Source organism: Alligator mississippiensis, chromosome 1 (assembly GCF_030867095.1).
Source record: "Alligator mississippiensis isolate rAllMis1 chromosome 1, rAllMis1, whole genome shotgun sequence".
Lineage (NCBI taxonomy): Eukaryota > Metazoa > Chordata > Crocodylia > Alligatoridae > Alligator > Alligator mississippiensis.
In genome coordinates, this window is record NC_081824.1 from 339,301,613 (window position 1) to 339,314,083 (window position 12,471).

Below are 12,471 nucleotides of genomic sequence, written 5' to 3' on the forward strand. Positions count from 1 at the left end.
GTCCCCTGTGGCCACAGAAAATAATCTATCTCCACCCTTCATATAACCTCCCTTCAGGCAATTGGAGACGGTTATCAAATCCTCAGTCTTCTCTTTTCAGCTAACCTCATAAGTAATGTTTCCCAGGTTGCAAATCATTTTTGTCACTTTCCACTGGACTCCTAAATTGTCCACATCTTTTTTGAAATGAGGGCCCCAACAGAAATGCAGGATTCTAGGTGAGGCCTCACCTGTGACAGAGCATGAAAATCCACTTTCCTTGATTTGCAAGTGACATTCCTATTAATACAGCCCAGTATGCTATTCATCTTTCTGCAATAAGTGCATACTGTTGTCTCATATTAAGCTTATGGTTCACCGTGACCTAAAGGTCCCTTTCCAGTCCTTCCCTGGTATGTATTTGTGCATGTGATTATTTTGTCTCAAATGCAGGACTTTGTACTTGCCCTTGTCAAATTTCATGAGATTTATTTTTGGAGCATTTCTGTAGTTTATTAAGGTAATTCTGGATTCTAGTCGGAATTAGGATCTGTAGAGTGTCTGCAACTCCACTCACCTTGGTGTTGCCAAGTAAGAGCTCAGTACCCTGAATCTTATTTTTTGGTGAAGAGCATCCTAAGACAACAGAACATACCATGGTGACTCTTGAATGTCATTTTATTGAATGTGTAATTGATGGATATGACCAAAAGAGTAGCAAACTTTCAAAAGCTTCTCATTAATGAGAAGCACACAATGTTTATTTGTGTGTGTGTGTGTGTGTATCATTTCACAGCCTGAAACAAAAGGTGCCCAGGAACCTTTTTGAAGAATAAATTTTTGCTAAGACAAATGGTGCTGCTCATGAAACAGGTCTTAAAGGAACAGAGAAATGGTACTTTTATAATGCTAAAAATATGTTTTTCTGGTTTTGAGATCGGGTGATGGTGGAAATCTCTTTTAATTTTATGTTTTTTGAGATGGGGGAAATCTTTTATAAGTACACATTTTTTGAGATTGGCGGAAAAAATTCTTCTAAGTATATGTTTAGGTCAGAACAGAAAAGTGATTGCGTTTGTTTTCAGATCTGCTCTCTTTCATGATTCATGTAATCTTCAATATCTTAATCAGAGTAAGGTGAATATTTTGACTGGTATCTAGCAATAAATTGTAAGCCTCCATTCCAGAGGCTGCCTTAGATGGGAATAAGATTGGACCTTAAACCTAAACACTCTATTTTAAAATGTCCTTTTCTTATAAACTTCCTTCTCTTTATAATGCAGAAGGTTATACAGGGCTGGAAGGGGTTCCAGCATGTAAATATGATCATCTTAAGGCTACAGATAATTGGCTTCAGTCGTGATGTGCTACCTTATCAGGCTTCATGCTATGATGTTGCAACTATACATGCTTGAATTGTATTCACTGAATAAGTTATTCATTTTAATACATGATATTAAATACATGATATCAAATGAATGATATGAATACCCTGATATTTAACTGGATTTTTTTTCTACTGCAAATATGCACACAGAGATATCAGTTTCATGTAAGATTCCAGCAGCAGTTGTCCTGATTTTTTTTATGAAATGCCCAGCAATAATCACAGCTATTGATGTTGCATGCTCCTAGGCATTCATGTTGATTCTGATGCCAAAACATGGTGCCCTCTGGTGTGCTGCTGTGAAAGAGGAACCACTGACCCAGCACCTGACTCAGAACCCAAGATATCAATGGGAATCTTTGAACTCATTTCAGTAGATGGTGGGTTGTCCGCTTTGGAAGACACAGTAAAAAAAGAGGAGGGAAGATCTGTTTCTTTAACTCCCTTTCATGTCTTCTTCCTTATTTATCATTATGTCTGCCCCCTCCTGCCTCTAGTGAACAAGTTGACATCTCTATTCAAATTCCTCCTTAAATTGTGGAAGCCTCTTAATGCCAATCTATTCAATAATGTAAGAAGCAAGGAATACTGTTCTAGTGATGTTTAAAAGAAGTACAAGATAGAAGCCATACAAGAACCCATCTGCAGCAGTGAAGTTTGCTTAACCAGTGCCTTCCTGTGTCCTACACAAATGTACTGGACAGGAATAAAAAGGAGCTTCAGATGGTGTAGTGTAGGTTAGACTGGGGTGGTAAATAAATATGCACTCAGGGTTTACACTGGCATAACTGTTGTTCCCTGAAGTTACACCAGGCCTTAGATAGAGCTTTTATATTTTGTTAGTCTATTTACATTGTAGGTTTTATGGCTTATTTTCTGTTTTCTGAAGTGCAGGGCATTTTGCTGGCACTTATCTTCTGTGAGCGAAGCTTGCAATCTAAGTGGATCAATAATAACACCTAAATAGTAACAAGTCCTTTCGCTGATGTGAATGATTTTTTTCTCTCTTAATTGCAAACCACTTTTAAAATGCAGTTGTACAATTTCTATATGTTCATGAGCAAGGGTGGTTAGCTGTCTGAAGTCAGGAAGAAAGTAGGACAAGGTGGTACCTTAGACCAGGGGTGGGCAATTATTTTGGGCAGAGGGCCACTTACTGAGCTTCGGAAAGCCATTGAGGGCCGCATGACAGGCAGCCCAGGGCAGATTAATATTAATTTTCTACATTTTTTAGGGGCCTCACGGGCAGGATAGAATGGCTTAGCAGGCTGCATCCAGCCCCTGGGCCGCATTTTGCCCACCCCTGCCTTAGACACAAACTGATTCAGAAAGGCATAAGCATCTGATAGGATCTGATGCAATATGTTGTTACCTAGGAAAGCTTAGACCTCTGTGAACCAGTTAGTCTCTAAGCTTCTACCCTGCTTTACCATCATTTAGCTTTTGTAGCTCTGATTTAATTAGCCTACAAGAGGGAGTACTCAATCCCTGGCCCATGGGCTAGATCTGGCCCACAGTGATGTCATCCAGCTCCCAGAGCTCCTTACAAGTCAAGAAACTGGGAAGCAGGGGAGCAGTGGCACTGCTCCCCTGCTACCAAATTTCCTGGTGTATGGGGAGCCCTGGGCCCTGTGCACTGGATCAGGTGCCTGATTCTGATGCATGGGACTGGGTGGGAGCACTGCTGGTCCCTGGGGCCTGATTCAGGCATGTTGGAGCCTGCCAAGGGCCTGCAGGGCCTGGTTCGGATGCACAGGGCCTAATCTGGCTTGCAGACTGGTCCTGTGCTACTCATCTGGCCTATGGGGCCCAAAACTTGAGCACCACTGGTCTGTAAGGTGCAAATATATTTTGCCTTCTGCATAAAAACATTGCTATTGGAGATTTGTCTGGCTACCACAAGAGGTCAGCGTGTCCCTGTATTTATTCCATATTATTCTAATGTTCGCTGTTTAACAAATGGATGTATTCAGCTGTGTGCATGGGAGAAGTAGAATGACAGTGAAGAGACAATCATTTACTGAAGGAATCTCAAAAGTCGCCACTTCAAAGCCTCACTTAAAACTATAAAGCACAATATTTGGAACACCAAGAAAACCCTACATCACACCATAAGAAATGCAAGAGAGGCAAGGGCAATGCCAATGCTTTGCCATTGCAGTGATGGGGAACTAGCTGATTAATATGTCTAGGGACAGAAATTAGACATAAACTGGCATAAGTGATTAGAAACTGATTCAATTTTGTTATCATAACAGAAATTCAGTGTGCATAAACTGCTTTCAAAATGCCAAAACCAGTTTAAGATAAACCTGGATGAATATAGTATTAGACTTAACTGATTTAGATTAAATTGGTTTATTGAACTTTTGTCCCAGATCCCCTCCTGATTCAAATTAACTCTCAGACCCCCAGTATCCCAAGACGTTTTGCACATACCCTCAACCCCCCACCCCACTTGTGGGCTAGCTTTGGCCCAAGATGTTCGGAGCAGGGAGGCATGCTCTAGCACTCTCTGGCTTCTGGCTTGGGCACTGCAGGCATGTGGCTGCATTTCCAGAATCAAAAGTGAATGTCTGTTCACTTGCTTATCAGTTTGATCTATGCAGTTTAGACTAATCTTCAAGGGTTGAATTCATTCAACCTTGGGCTTTTTGACTATCTGTACTGAGTCTATCTGTTCAAAAAATCCTAGGAAGAGGTCCTGGTTCTGCACAACAGAAGTCACCTTGCACCCCCTGCCTCCCCCCCCCCCCCCCCCCACACACACACACACTTTCCCCTCTTGCTGTTATGACATAGAGGGAAAATTTCATCCTGCCCCCAAATTTTGTAATCAGTATCACTCTGAGCAGAAAAGCAAGACCATCCAGCTAGGAGTGACTGAGTTCCCTAAGTACTGGCAAGAATCCTTTTTTGCCCAAAACTGCAATGTGCTGTATAAATAAAACAAGCCCAAAACACAGTGTAATAGTCTGTAATCTATCAAATTAATTGGAAAAAGATATTACATTTGAAAAAAACCCCACACAAACTGACTTATTAAAGATTTCATGAGGCTTCCAAAACTGCAGGGGTAGGCAAAGTCAGGATGATGGAAAGTTTAATTGATAAAAAAAAGACCTGGATCCTTGTATAAAAGGTGCTCCGTAGGTCTGTGGCCTCAGCCAGCGAAGAACTGAAGCATACATTTTACTAGGTCTGGCAAGAACGCAGCGATCACCCAGTTTAGTAAACATGGGTATATTTGAATGAGAAGTAGTAAGCACATTTCTGCAGTCCTTTGGTCTCTCTGACCAACTGACCTGAGGGACCATCTCTCAACTCCCAATCTCCATATTCTTCCAAATAAAGGAATATCTCCAAATTGTAGCTTTTATCATTATATTTTCCCTCTTAACAATAAGTACAAAAATCAGTTAAGACCCATCTACAGAAGAGAGATTACTAGCCCATCACTTTGGCGTAAATTTTTACTATTTACTTTCCTATTTCCTTTTTCCTTATCTGTTTTAGCAAATCTCTGTGAGTCTTTTAGGAGGTTTTGCTTTCTTCCCTGGCCAACAAAGAATCTGACACTTGGAGGCACCTGGGGGAATCTGCTGGTTGTTGATCGGCAGCAGTGAATCCAGGGGGAATGCACCGTTGTAGCTGCACCCTCCTTTGGTTTCTGGTCCACTCAAAATTTAAATTAAATTGCCTGCAGTAGCAGCAGTTTTTGTATTAGGCAGCAGTGAGGGAGTCAATTGACTTCATAGCTCACTATTGCATGTGATTCCTTTGAAAATCTTCATTCCACTGGTGTTAAGGACTCTTTCTCCTTTTCAATGGTCTGTATGTTCCACTACTCAAGCTATCCTTTCTTCTCCTGGTAATGTATTTCCTATTTCATAGCCTTGTGGACTGTTTTTAACTCATTCCAATAAAGTTATATTTGTTTTTGCATCAGTCATAAACTGAATAATATATCTCTAGGGCCCTAGCATTATTAGTAATGCTTCTAGTTTCTTTTTACCAGGAGAAAAATATGTGTTGTGTTATATGTGGTGATGCCACCTCACCATCTTCAACCCTCATTTTCAAAATTGTAGATTCAGCCATATTGATCTGGTTCCGTTTCCATTTCTGGTGCTAAGGTAGGAACTGTTGGTTGAGAACATTCCACATCCATCTCTTCTCTTGGGTCTTGAGAGTACTTTCAGCATGCTCGTAGGGCCTGACAATTACACCTCAATGTGTCCCCTGGTCTATTTGTACCATGTACAACCATGGATTCAATAGGCACTTCATAGTATCATGGTGATCCCACATATTTAAGGTGTGAATTCTCAGAATGACTCTGTCCCTAGATTTTAATACTGGAAACTCCAAGGCTCTTCTGTGAAAATACCATTTTTGTTTCTGTTTCTGAGTTTCTTTTGTCTTCCTGACGGCATCATTATTCTGATTTTTCAGTAAGCTGTCACAGATCGGCAAGTTAAAATGTATCTGATGACCCATTAATAGCTGTGCTGGTGACCAGCCATTTGCCAGAAGTGTAGTTCAATATGCCAATAATGCTTTTGGAAAGTCACCCCCACTGTTAAGTGGGGTGGGTTTTTTTTAATGCTCTGAACAGACCATTCCGCAAGGCCATTTGACAGATGTTAAATTTAAAAAAGCACAAACTAGGCAAAACATAGTCAAAAGATTTGTTTCATTAGTAATATATTCATTATAGGTAAATGTATATCTCTTATTCAAATTCTTGACTGTATGTCCAGTACTTCAGTGTCAGTCATTTATACACTGGAGTTAAGGTTTTTTTGCTAGAGCTAAAAACAGTTTGTAGGGCTGTGAAATAAAAGAGAAACATTACCAGGAATAGTTGACAGGCAGCCAAAATACAGAAGAGATAATTTGATCAGCGCAACTTCAAGGCCATTAAAAAGGAGAGAGGGTTGTTAACATCTGTGAAGTGACGAGAGATTAGCAGGAATCCGGTAGATTATAATGAGTCATAAAGTCAAGTGACTCCTTCAGTCCTTCTTGAATAGATGTGTCACTTGTTTGAAGGTTTGAGTGAGCAGGAATCAAGGGCCGGGGTTCAACAACACCACTGCACCCTTCCTGGAGTCACCTGTGTGTGTGTGTGTGTGTGTGTGTGTGTGTGTGTGCGTGCACACGTATACTCACTAAAGCTGCATCCACATACAGTGTGGACTTTTGGTTCCCTGGGGACAACTAGTGGCGGTGCACCTTGTAGCTCCGGGCAGCCCGGCTCCACTTTTGAGCGGCGTACGCTGCCAGTGTATGCACTGTTCTGCTTTTTTTCTCCATGGGTTTTTGGACTCATGGATATCCAGGGGTCAAAAAAACCCTCTGCACTGCTCCCTTGCAGTGTGGAGAACAACTGAATGTGAGGTATGTGGAGCCACAGCCATGTCTGCAGTGCCACATACCATACAGCGGTGCTCATCTAGACACGGTCTTAGTCCTGGTATTAGTAATGAAATAGTTACATTAGACATCATGTCCCTTGAAGCACACAAATGCTTTCGACACAAAAGAATGTAATAGCTCTCCAGAAGCTGTTACATTCCATCAGTTAATAATCTTCAGATTATAAACTTTTTACAAAACTACAGAGAGATTGTAATGTTGTAATGTTTCCATCTGTCATGTTTGTGATCCATAGCTTGCAGACTACTGAAATTGTAACTGTTGCACTGACTACCTTTGAAATAATGTCTCCTAATGCTGGCTAGCTGCAGGGAAAACACCTTATACCACCTATACTTACATCAGGGAAAAAACTCTCTGTACTAGGCTCCCTGACTCCTGCCAAGAGTTTATTTAAAATTTAAGTGAAAAGTCTGTTAAGATGGTTGATATTACACCCACCTGGATGTGGTGGAACATAGGAACCTATATTGATAATGATCTCAAGGTACTGCTGCTGTTTGTCTGGTGGAGCGAAGAAAAGAGGAACGGAGGACTTCACAATCATAGGAAAGATGATGGTGGTAGTGGGAAATAGTGCCTCTGTGGCATATCCCCTTCTGACTTAAACACCACTCTTTCTTGTCTCTCCAAGCAGTCTGGGCTCAAGAGGTGATTTCCCAAGTTAGAAATCCTGAGGCTTTTAACACCCTATGATTTAAGATAATCCTGACCCATTGTGCATATCACACTGTTAGAGAGAAAAATAACAATGTTGGAATAGACTTTCAAGTCATACAACAACCTAAACCCATGCACATGAAGGCTATGTTGTACTGTGTATTCCAGAAAACAATCTTGGCTTTCTTATTTATATGAGGTGCATTTAAACAATCAATGACATAACTTTAGAAGTATTGTAAACCATTGACTGTATAGTTTAAAGGACAACATTTGACTTGATTATCTTTTTTTAGACATGTCGTGTTTTTATGCTAAATGAGTAAAAAAGAAGAGAATATTTTGAGCCAGGGTGCCCTTAGACTGCATCACCTGAGACAGACTAGGCAAGTTTGTACCTCTGGAAATCAACCCAGCACACACTTTCCTGCTTCATATGTACCCAAACCTAGCAGTAGGTAGTGTAGATATGCTGAGCGTACACTACAATGCTGCTCAGGCTCTCTGTCCCAGGAGAAAAAGCCATCTTATCTACCTTATCTTCCTAATAGCTGGACTGTATTGGATGTTAAATGGGAATGAGGGTGTGTACAGATGTTTGCCACACCCAGTCTATGTTTATCTATCTTACTTTAAGCCAGGTGATCATAAACTGGGAGCAATGTGTGCAGCTGTTCACTGCTCCTGGGAGCCGTGCGGGGAAACCGATGCAAGTAATTCTGGGTGGGAGAAGGGCTGCGTGGGATCGGGGAAGTTGATGGGTCTGTAGGAGGGTTTGGCAGCATTGGGGAGAGGACTGGCAGGTGCATCAGGTGGGGTAGGAGAGGACTGGCAGGTGCATTGAGGGGGTTTCCTTGTTGGTCAAAATTTAAACTGAAGTCCTGGAATTGCAGAGGCATGGGGTGCAGTCTGGACTTTGTCCCAATGGACTGCACCTACGCATCTGCCACTGCCTGCAGCAGCTCTGCTGACTGGGGGTGCGGGCAGTGTCCTGGATGTCCCAGATTTCCTTATGGTCACCCTCACTTATGCCTACTGCTGATTAGAGGAGCTCCAGGGATGTGCTAAGCAACAACTGTCCAGAAAGCATCTTGCTAACCAAGGATTGCTGAGATGTAGAGATGTTGTGTGTGGAGACTCTGCTCTATTTTTCTCTGGTTATACCAAGCTTGTGGATTGTGCTTGGCAGTCTGTGCCAGCAGGGATAGCTTTAGGGTGGCTGTGCAATGGGCGGGGGTGAGTAGAAAATTGCCTCCTGGTCTGAGGGTGGAGTCCCCACCTATGTTACAGGTGGGGAAAGTGGGTATGTAAAGAGGTATTCTTCCCTAGTGCAAGCACTGCCTAGGGTTTCTGCAGGCAGCTTATACGTATTACCATTTTAATGCCTGGTATGAAGAGCAGGCTGGGGGATGGAAGAGAGGTGTCTGAAGTGCCTGTTGCTATTGAGGGAAATTGTCACTGCTGAGCTGCCATAGGTGAATGTGAGGTGGTTTGTGAAATGTGCCCAGAAGGGGGTTGCTGTAGCCTATGGCAAACCCAGAATCCTGCATGTAAAAATGTGCTTTAATGCCCCTTCTGCTGCTCCTCTGCTTGGTGTGTGTGTGTGCATGCACGAGTGTGCATGCACATCTCTTGGAGGAACAGCACACAATCTGACCTATAGCCTTTATCTCAGATTACTGCCTGGCTTGGAAAGGTGAGTAATGCCAACGTAATGTTTTTTTCCCAGGCCTTCAGAGACGAGGTGTATGGGGTCATACCTCTCCTGGTAACTCATGATGCAATAAGTAATGGAAGAAAAATACAATTTCTTCATAGAATATGGAGAGTCAGATATGCTACTTTGTAGCCTGTTGACCTTTATGGTTCAATCTTCATTCCCTTTCTGTTGCTCCTATGCTATGCTCTGGGATGCTCAGAGAGACATCAGGGAGAATAACATTTTAAAAAGCGATGAAATGGTATCCAAATATATCACAGAGATATTAACGTTTTTAGTATTATGCACCAAAAGACCTTTCAAATGAAATCACTCATGCAAATTGTTGATCTCATTAACACTTGAACAGACTTAGGAAGAAGTAAACATTTTGCATTGGTAGTTCATTAAACATTTGCAACTGGATATTCAGATACCTGATGTAGGGTAGAAAGAAATTGGGGAGATGACATGAACATTACACTAGACTTGTCAGAGTGAGTTTTCTTATTTGGCAGCTCCTTTTTAGGTCTCATCTCACTCCACTTATTGTGCACAAACTAATATGTACCAGGCAGACAAAACTGAAGTGGATTCTGTTATGGCAAAGTCTCCCTCTGTCTTGTGATAACTTCTCTCAGATGACTAATATCTGATGTGTCTGGTGTGAGGTAAGAAAGATGGAGTGGATATGGAAGGAGAAGAAAAAGAGAGAAGTCCTGTAACTATAGAGAGATGAGATGACACACATTTTTGAATACTAAATAAACTGTCTATGATTTTCTGATACCATGGTGATAGTTACCTTAGCAATGCCTTAGCTACATAGATAATCATAATCAAACATGCTGATTGTGGCAGAGACACTTGTATTTTTTACCCAGCTTTTATGAATGTGCAGTAACGTGATCTATGATTTGGGATCCAAGCTTTAGATTTTCCTATCAAATTCCACATCCTTAACATTGTTATTTTCATTGCTTGTAATTCCAAAAATATATGTCTTTCATACTGACTCATTTTAATATATACATATTTTCACAGCTGTTGCCCAGACCTATCATATTTAAAAAAAAAAGGAAAGTCACATCTCAATTATCATTTACTGAGCAGCTTAACAAAATCAGCGTAACATGCAAGTACTGAAGTGGAATCGACAAAACAGAGCCATTAGCTTTTATATTTGAACTCAAAATCATCTGTCAGACTTTGTAAATTTATTCAATAGAGTGTAACGCATTTTTTATTTTTTCACCAATATTGTTTATCTTCCTTACCGCAGGTGACAGGATAGTTTATCTATTTAAGGGACTGTCTAGGAAGAAACATTTGTTCCTTTAAGACTCAATTCTCTTCTGGGTTTTCTTGTTCTGTACATTGTGTTTGTGAATGAAAACAATATAAACAAATTGTGTAAAGCAGTATATTTTTCTCTTGCTTTCTTGCTTTTCTTCTCTTCTAATTTTCTTATGAGAAAATTAGGGAAAGGACAAAGAGGCAAATGTATACTCCTTATACTGATGACTGCCAGGCGGCTTATGACAAAGAGTCAAATTAGCTGAGCCCTGCTGCAAACACAGGTTAGCAAATGAGAATGTAGGACATAGGATATGAATAAAGGATAAGGAATAGGATAAAAGAACATCAGAAAACACTGTAGGTAATGCGTATCTAAGGAAATGCTGGTGCAGACCTGTTTAGTGAATCTTTTATTCATGAATGTTGCATGCCTCCTGAGGCAAGGGGGGCACAGTGACTGCCGCAGGTAGTGACGGTGGTGTCTGCAATGGGGGCATGGTGGTGGTGAGTGGGGGGAGCTTCTGCAGGCAGCTGCGGCGGTGTCAGTGGCAGGGGCGGGCTGAATGGGGAGCTCCCACAGGTGGCCGTGGCGAAGTTGGCGGCTAGGGAGAGGGGGTGGTGAGTGCCAACTGGCGATCGGCAACCACCTGCAGACACCACGGCAGTGTTGGCAGCGAGGATGGGGGTGGTGGTGAGTGATGACCACCTGCAGGTGCCATCAGCAGCAGCCAACTTCAGGGCGTGCACCACCAATTGCAGGGGGTGCATGTGTACCTGCGTGCACCCCCTACGCATTGCCAATGCTTTTATTGTTTGGTGCCAAAACCCTTATGCTACCATTTAGAATGAGGGCTTTTTGGTTCCTTTTCTGGAGGTAGGAAAGATTGGTGACTTCTGTTTTTTTTAGTTAAATCTTGACTCTTCTGGAGCACACTGTATTCATATGAGCTGACTGGGCTTCTTGGCCTGCCTCTTCTATCTCTTGTCAATGCTTTGTATTTCAGTGTGGTTTTGCTGACATTCCATGATACCCAAATTAAAGAAAAAAATAGCTTTATTTTTCAGGACAACTTATTTCCTGCCTAGGGAGTGAGAAAGACCTAAAGGTGCTGAAAATTGCCATTAACTTCTGCTGCCTCCTTTTCTGTTAGTTTTCCCATAGGTATCAGATGAGAATCCATTCCTCAGTTTTATTCCCTAGCTCTGCTCCCTGCGCTGTTCTGCAGAGCTATAAGTGTTCAGTGCCATTTCACAGCCTCCAAGGAAAAGTGAACATTTGCTGTGTAAATTCTGTCATCTCCTTTTATCGGGCTGGAAGGCCTTTCAGGTCTGTTTTCTCTCCTCTTGTTTTCCCTCAGTGCTAGGTAAGCATTTGGCTCTTAGTACTGGCTACAATTAGCAGTGTGATTTTCTAAGGGGGAATCATCTTTAACTGAAGTCTCTTCTATGGTTCATGTATTTTGTGCAATTCTGAAGTATTTGCAACACTTTCCACTCTCAATTTTAATGAGCACATCATTACAGTTTTTTTAAACTGCTATGCACTGAGGTATTACTGTAATTTCTGTTAATCACAAGCTAAAACTGAATTTTCATTAAGGTACTTGATTTACATTTCATACGGGTAACCGGTAATCTGTGAAATAGCAGGTTGCCTTCATGAGGGGCCTCCAGCTATAGCGTGGTTGCAGTATGACTGCAGCATTCTTGGGGCGTCTCCTTACTAAGAATATGGCCATTGTCTTAGGAAGCTCTGCTGCCACTGTGGCTGCAGTAGAAACTGCTGAATTCAGTATTAATCGAACCGTAGAAGAACCTATTTATCTATTAGCTGTCCCATTACTGTGCAAGAAAAACATTTCTGAACAGAGGAATTCATTTGCCTTGTAGCTATAACAGGCAGAAGAGAGAAATATGATGAACAGGGTGGCAAAGCAGAATATAGGGCAGGGTTGCATCCTGGGGACTGTTTCAGAGAGGTGTACCAAACCCCTAGAAACTGGCA

General features: G+C 41.7%; 1 protein-coding gene across 3 annotated transcripts in view; it reads left to right on the forward strand.

The window, feature by feature from the left end:
• OCA2 (OCA2 melanosomal transmembrane protein) overlaps positions 1-12,471 on the forward strand; it is a 422,456-nt gene that overhangs the window by 37,816 nt on the left and 372,169 nt on the right. The gene's annotated exons all lie outside the window — the stretch shown is intronic.